At 38.3% G+C, this 8458-nt stretch overlaps 1 pseudogene; it reads right to left on the bottom strand.

Moving 5' to 3' along the window:
* Nucleotides 1–2831: 2831 nt before the first annotated feature.
* LOC103581427 lies at nt 2832–3957 on the bottom strand (annotated as a pseudogene).
* Nucleotides 3958–8458: the final 4501 nt, after the last annotated feature.

Genomic DNA, 8458 nt, shown 5'->3' on the forward strand with positions numbered 1-8458 from the left:
ATTTGAGGTTCAGAGAAGCGTTTTTGATGAAGTGGTAAAGTGCATAAAGAAAAATGCTTTACCTGAATTGTATTCATGTACTTTATTTTAAAATGGGACATTATTCCTTTAATTGATACTTAGTGCAGTTATGGATTGTGTTGCCTTCCTTCATTTGTTTGAATAATTACTTCATAACTGAGACTTGTAGAAACCTGATTAAAAATCACCAATAACATTGTTTTTTTTCCTTGCACTTCATGTTATTTAATAAGGTGCAAAAAACAATTATATCTATTAATAAAAAGCTGACTATTTAAGCAGCTGAGCAGTCATGTCATTACGTTTTTTCTTTTAGCCTGGATTTTCAAGATAATCAATGGCCATTTTTGTAACAGTGAAGAATTGAGCTCTCCTTTGGGAACCTGAAAATGGAAAAACAGAAAAAAAAAAAAAAAAAAAAGGAAATGTGACTTCAAAGAGTCACAAATGCAGGTTCTGCATGCTAACTTCAATCTCTGCCTCAGAGTACTACCACCCTTCCTAATCTGGATTCAGGTTCCCACCCTGATGGCTCTCAAGAGAGCAGGAGTTTGGAATCAAACAAGCATCTCTGCTAATAATACTTATAAGGTACTTAAGGAAGCCATTTATCAGAATCAGGATGTTTCTAAAGTGGTGTTTGTCAGCTGAGACATTTAGATTTGTCCTAAAGACAAAGAGGAATGAGGTTAAATTAATCAAGTGAAAGCCAAACTTTTGCTTTGGTAAAGAAATTAAACACTCAATTGGGAAATCGGCTGAAGAGTCCATATAGAGCTGGATCTATGTAGCACTGAAAAAGTGTTTCAGAAAGGAATAATACGTGCAGCCCCATGGAATACTGAATCCCATTGGAGGTTTCCTTTTGTAGTAAATGCATAAAAATAAGAGCAAGGTAGTGAGTTTTTCTCAAAACAAATTTTGCTCCATTTAAAAGGGCACACTTATTCTGAGATTACACCATATCATATGTCTCTATCTATCTAATCTATGTAATCTGTTATCTATCAATCTATCTAAAAATGTATAGACAAATCTAGGTTATTCTCATTTAACTTTGTAAGTGTAGTGGAGTTTGAAATTCCAGTTCTGGGTCTGGAGGTTTCCTTTTGTAGTAAATGCATAAAAATAAGAACAAGGTAGTGAGTTTTTCTCAAAACAAATTTTGCTCCATTTAAAAGGGCACACTTATTCTGAGATTACACCATATCATATGTCTCTATCTATCTAATCTATGTAATCTGTTATCTATCAATCTATCTAAAAATGTATAGACAAATCTAGGTTATTCTCATTTAACTTTGTAAGTGTAGTGGAGTTTGAAATTCCAGTTCTGGGTACCAGTGATGTAGAGTCAAGACTTCAAGGGTTACTTTGTGGCTGCAGGCCTATTGTTAACTGGCTAGATAACCTGCTTAGCCACTCTCGAAGTAATACTCATTTTCTCATCAGGTATTTATTTCAGTGATGAAGACACTCTGTTTCAGTTCTACACAAAGTGTGGTCAGAGGACTGGGAACAACAACATCACTTGCAAGTTTGTTAAAAATGCAAAATCTTAAGTTTTATCCCAGACCTATTGAGTTAGAAATTATGGAAATTGGGGCTCAAATCTCTGTATTTGACAAGCCCTCCATTTGATTTTGATGCAATGTAAAGACAGTGAATTACTAACCTATCCCACAGAGATGATGCTCTTGATTTGTAGCCACAAGATTATTTAATTGCAGATCTTACTCATGATAGAGGGATTGGCTGTTCTGCTCAGCTATCCACACTCTCTCACTTGGTACCATAATAGGCGGAGGAGTAAATGACACTTTGTGAGTCAGGTTCTTGTGGACCTTAGTGCCTTCCAGTTTGGAGGCTCTAAGAGATGAAACATTTTCATTTGGTTGGGAGAACATCATTGCTTTCCCCAAAGGATTAGTAGTTCTTCTTGTTGAGAAGACAATACTTCATGAAAGAAGAAGGTAATATGGATAAAATGGGTAAGAATGCAGGTCCTGGATTTACTTTTTATAATATTTCTGTTACAGGGATTAGTAGTTCTTCTTGTTGAGAAGACAATACTTCATGAAAGAAGAAGGTGATATGGATAAAATGGGTAAGAATGCAGGTCCTGGATTTACTTTTTATAATATTTCTGTTACAGGCATACTTTGATGATATTGTGAGTTCAGTTCCAGACCACTGTCATAAAGCAAATACAGCAATAAAGCAAGTCACACACATTTTTTGGCTTCCCAGTGCATATAAAATTTATGTTGACACTACACTGTAGTATATTAAGTGTGTGCTATGGTCTGAGTGTTTGTCTGCTCCAAAGCTCACGTGGAAGCTTGATCCCTAATGTAGCAGCATCGAAAGGTGGGACCTTTGGGAAGTGATTGGACTGTGAGGACTACACCCTCATAAATGGATTACTCTGTTCATGGATGAATGGATTAAATAGATTAGTGGATGAGTGGGTTATCACGGGAGTAGCACTGGTGGATTTATAAGAAGAGCTAGTGAGCACGTTAACCTGCTCAGACTCCCTTGCCATGTGAATCCTGCACCACCTTGGGACTCTGCAGACAGTCCCTACCCAGAAGAAGGCCCTTGCTACATGTGCTCCCTCGACCTTGCACTTCCCAGATCCAAAACTGTAAGAAATAAATTTCTTTTCTTTGTAAATTACTCAGTTTCAGGTATTCTGTTATAAGTGACAGGAAACTGACTACTACAGTGTTCAATAACATTATGTCTAAGAAAACAATGTACATAACTTAATTTAAAAATACTTTATTGCTAAAAAATGATAATGATCAGCCTGTGCCTTCGGCAAGTTGTAAGCTTTTTGCTGGTGGAGGGTTTGTCTCGATGTTGATGGCTGTTAACTGATCAGGGTGGTGGTTGCTGAAGGCTAGGGTGGTTGTGGCAATTTCTTTAAATAAGACAACAATGTAGTTTGCCACTTCGATTGACTTTTCCTTTTGTGAAACATTTCTCTGTAGCATGTGATGCTGTTTGATAGTGTTTTTACCCACAGTAGTACTTTCAAAATTAGAGTCAGTCCTCTCAAACCCTGCTGCTGGTTTATCACCTAAGTTGATGTAATATTCTAAATCCTTTGTTGTCAGTTCAACAATATTCATAGCATTTTCACCAAGAGAAGATTTCATGCAAAGAAACCACTTTCTTTCCTCGTCCGTAAGAAGTAACTCCTCATTCGTTAAAGTTTTATCGTGAGATTGCAGCAATTCAGTCACATCATCTTCAGGCTCCACCTCTAATTCTAGTTTTCTTGCTATTTCCACCATATCTGCAGTTCCTTTCTCTACGGAAGTCTCAACCCCCTCAAAGTCATCCCTGAGAGTTGGAATCAACTTCTTCCAAACTCCTGTTAACCTCCTCCCATGAATCACAAATGTTCTTAATGGCATCTGGAATGGTGAATCCTTTTCAAAAGGTTTTCAACTTACGTGGCCCAGATCCATCAGAGGAATCACTGTTCATGGCAATTATAGCCTTACAAAATGTATTCCTTAAATAATAAGACTTGAAAATTGAAATTACTCCTTGATCCATGAGCTGCAGAATGGGTGCTGTGTTAGCAGGCAGGGAAACAACATTAATATCCTTGCACATCCCCGTCAGAGCTCTTGAATAACTAGATACATTGTCAGAGTAGTAGCAAAATGTGGGTACTTAAAAAAGCTCATGGAAAGATTCATATTATCTTTCCATTCTATTTTCCCACAAACTATTTGAAGTATCCTCATATTTTTGAAAGGAATTTTTTTCTGAGCAGTAGGTCTCATCAGTGGGTTTAAAATATTCAGTAAGCCATGCTGTAAACAGATGTGCTGTTATTTGAGCTTTCCTCTTCCATTCATCAAGCACAGACAGAATAGATTTAGCGTAATTCTTAAGAGCCCTAGGATTTGCAGAATGGTTATTTACAAAAAAAAATACAGAAAGAAATACAAAGAAATACAAAAGAAATACAAAATATGCAAGAATGTTCATAAGGGCTTTATTCATAAAAGCCTAAAACTGGAAACCCAAATGTCCATCAACAAGTAAGTAGACATACAAATTGTGATATTTTCATACAATAGACTACTAGTCAGCAATAAAAAGAAATAGACTCCCAATGTATATAACATGGATAAATCTCAAAACATTATGTTGAGCAAAAGAAGCCAGATACAAAAGTATGCATATTGTATATTCCATGTATATGAAGTTCTAGAACAGGCAAAACTAAGCTAATGTGATGGAAGTTGGAGCAGTGACTGTCTTGGGAGGAGGGTTGACTACAGAGGGGCACTGGGAACTTTCTGTTGCCAAGATACAGAAGAGAAATATTCTATATACAAAGGTGTATATATGGTCAAAACACAGCAAAATGTATACTTACAATATGAGCCTTTTATTCAATGTAAATTAAAACTCATTAAAAAATAACCCTTAGCAAAATACACCAGGCCTCTTGTTAGTCACCATCTCAGAAGTTAATGTGAGATCATAGTCTACAAGAACTTTGTAAGATTTTACAACCTTTAGGAATCCTCCAATGTGTCCTCAAATGTGTAATTCTCCATAATGACTAGCAATCCAACTCCCAAACGAGACATAGGTCAATGACTCATCATTGGGAGCAAAAAGAAACTGGAGAGACCAGGCTATAATCAAACCCACTTTTAAGGAAATTTAGTATTAGCCATCATTTACTATCTTCCCACTCCCAAAGAAAATTTTGTTTTGTTTTGTTTTCAAATTCTCTTAGAAATATTTGGTTAAAATTAGGAATGCGTTGCTTTGGATCTATTCCCATTACTATCTGGTAATAATTCCCATTAACCCCATCATACTGGATACCTTCATTCAGCAAACAGTCAGCAAACACTGACTGAATGCCTACTGCTTGCTCAGTAGAGTCTTTAAACAGGTAGAAAGTCAGTGTTAACATGACATGTAGAACTGAGCAATCCATATGGTTAAATAACCTCTTATACCTGCAGAAATTGCAAGGCACAGAGGGCAATTGACTTAATCAAGATCACTTTTGCAGGCCTGGGCCTAAATCTCCTGAATGGCAATACAAAAATCTTTTTATGAAATTACATTGGTATAGTCCTTGTTTTTAGATGATTTATAATCTATTTGTAACATGCCTGCATGCACAAGCTAGCGATTAATTAGAACATAAACAAAGAGACAGGGGAATAGGGAAAAGAGATTTAATGCTTGAGCATCTACCATGTGCCAGACAACTTTCAGTGTTCTAATTCTCTTAACTATCTAAGAAATGGATGCTGCTATTCCCATCTCACAGTTGATCAATCTGAGGCTCACAGGGTTCCCATGAGTTACCTAAGGTCAAAACAGTGGAAAGTGGCAGAACCCAGGTAAGTCAGGCTTGAAGATTTTACTTGTTATGAGGCTGGATCATTATAAGACAATCTTTTAGGAAAGAGATTTTAGCAAGAAAACAATCAAGAGACTAAATGAATCAATTGCCTTTCCTTGTTTTCAGTAAGGAAAACAGGACTTCAAAGCCACTTTGGGGTTTTGAGTGTAGAATGGGAATTTGCATGTTCCACGATGACAGAGAAGAGGAAGACAGACTGGGAAGACAGATGTGAGAGGGAGCATTCATTTGGCTTTTCTTTGGCATTTGCTATTAGTGACATAGAACTTCTAATCAAGCATTTAATACTTTCTTTTGCCACTCAGTAAAAGGCTTTTCATTTCAATTCACCCCCTAGGTGTTCTATGTCAGGCAATTACTCTACCAGAAGGTTTTCAATGTCTAAGAAACTAAGTGGGCGGTTCTTAAAGCAACACTCTCTTGAAAGCATAATTGCAGTTAAGTAATAACAAACCTGAGTGCACAAATTGGGTTTTCTTCTTCCCTCAGCACCCAGGGCTCCTTTCATTACTGTTTGTGTGTGTTCCTAGTGTATAAGAAAAAAACCCAGAGCCCCATGCCCAGAGCAATCACCCTTGTGATCAAGAAATGAAAGCATGCTGCCTAACAGTATCATATTAGGTTTGCAGAAAATTTACCCCCCTTTTTTGTTTGGTTATTTGCTTAGTTTATTGCATTTTTATAGCTGGTCATTAGATTATTTGAAGCTTCATTGTGGCAAAAGACAGAGATTGGGCCTTAGAAGTGCTTAGAAGGGAACTCTGGGGCAGTAAAAGCTGTGTTTGGCATTGATACTGCTGGAATCCAGGACTTCCAAGATCATTAGGACCCACCAGCCTCACCAACTACAAGACATCACAGCCTCTTATCATGCCGAGAATCTGCTCATGGTGCTGTTCATGACGCCTCCCTGAGTGAGTCTTTTTATAACACTGTGGTAGGCAGGATTCCGGAGATGTCACCCAACATTCCTATCCTCTGGTTATTCAATCGAAGGCAAATCTAGGTACTGCTGTAAAGAGATTTTGCAGATGGAGCTAAGATCAGCCAACTTTAGAATAGGGAAGTTATCCTGGAGTATCAGGGAGGGCCCAGTGTAATCACATGAGCCCTTGAAAGTAAGTAGAAGAGGAAGGCGGAAGAATCAGGTGGAAGAGATGGGCAGTGTGAGAAGGATCTGTCTCACTGGTGCTGGCTGGCTCTGACATGTAGGGGACCATGTGCAACAAACAGCTGAGGGTGGCCCCCAGTTGACAGTCACCAAGAAAACAGGACTTCAGTCCTACAACCAAATGGAACTGATCTGCCAGCAACTAAATGAACCTGGTAACAGATTCTTCCCTACAGCTCCCAGAAGTAGAAGAGGAAGGCAAAAGAATCAGGCTGAAGAGAACCCCCTGATGCCTTGATTTCTGCTGTTGGAGACTCAGAGCAGAGAAACCACCTGAGAACACCAGACTTCTGATCTACAGAACCGTGGCACTCATGTAATAAATATTGTAGGTATTGTTTTAAGCCACCAAATTTTTGGTAATTTGTTATGGAAGCAAGAGAAAATGAATCCAAACCTCTTCTTTTTTTTTTTTTTTTTTTTTTTTTTTTTTTTTTTTTTTTTTTTTTTTTTTTTTTAAAAAACCCTCAGTGTTGCCCCCGTACCGGACCTGGGACCGGCAACGGGATTGCAACCCTCGGTGTTGCTCCCGCGCCTCGCTCAGCCAGTGAGCGGGAACCGGTCTGTATGTGGGATCCGAACCCTCGGGCGGGAGCGCCGCCGCGCTTCCCAAGCGACGCACTTATCCAGTGTGCCACCGGGCCGGCCCCAAACCTCTTCTGATGGGAGACTGAAGACTCTCCGTGTGGTATTTTCAGTCCTACTTTCTGATAAAGCATTTTTTTGGACAATCGATCATTTTTCAGAGATTCCAATTAAGAGCATCCGTCCTTTGTTCGAGGGAGTAATAAAATGCACATTAAATCAAAATTTTATTTGGATGGACTTACCATGTTTACTGTTTTCGCTTTCCACTTTCTTTCCACTCTACAGACTCTGAAGGGTTAGTTCTCAAAGTAAGGATGCTGGATGCTTCAGGAAGTCTCTAGAAGGTTGTTATAGGACTGATCCAAAACATTAGATAAAAATACATTGTATTAACTTCCCAGAGTTTTGTAACAAATTACCACAAACTGAGTGGTTTAAAACAACAGAAATCTATTGTCCCACAATTCTGGAGGACAGAAGTCTAAAATCAAGGGCCGTGCTCTCTCTGAAGGCTCTAAGGCAGTTTCCTTCCTGTCTCTTCCTAGCTTCCGCTGGTTGCCGGCAACCTTTGGCATTCCTTGGCTTGTAGGCACATTACTTCAATCTCTGCCCCCTCAACAAAAGGTGTTCTCCCTGTGTGTCTTCACATGGCATTCTCCTCCCAGTGTTTCTGTGTCCAAATTTCCCTCATATAAGGACACTAGTCTTTAGATTAGGGCCCACACTTAAATTACCTCTGCAAAGACTCTATTTCCAAATAAGGTGAAATTCTGAGGTTCCAAATGAACATGAACTTTGGGAGGAAACTATTTAACCCAGGACAGAAGTGATGTTTGCCTTTTATTTTAGCATTGGAAGGAAAAATAAAGCACCCAAGGAAACATTTAAAACATTGAAATTCATGGTTTCTTACAAACACTTCAAAAGATTTATCTATTATTTTTGTGTGGTGCCAAGACAAAGTGGATGAGATTTAACTCAAACTTAACTAAAATATTTCACAATGTTTTAAGGTAACAGAAAAAAAGTCATATTCTAATTATGTCACCAAAGGAGGCAGTGACTAGTTTAGAGTTACAAAATGTTGGATTTTGAAGTTATCCACCTCCCAGGGATCACAAGAATCCTTCCAAGATGGTTGTTCTCTGCTCTAATAAAACAAAATACACACACACACACACACACACACACACACACACCATATATATTAGTCTGGTTGATCTGCATGGGAGGGTGTGAATGGAAAGTATTCATAA

Source organism: Galeopterus variegatus, unplaced genomic scaffold (assembly GCF_000696425.1).
Source record: "Galeopterus variegatus unplaced genomic scaffold, G_variegatus-3.0.2 Scaffold13023, whole genome shotgun sequence".
In the NCBI taxonomy this organism is placed as follows: Eukaryota; Metazoa; Chordata; class Mammalia; order Dermoptera; family Cynocephalidae; genus Galeopterus; species Galeopterus variegatus.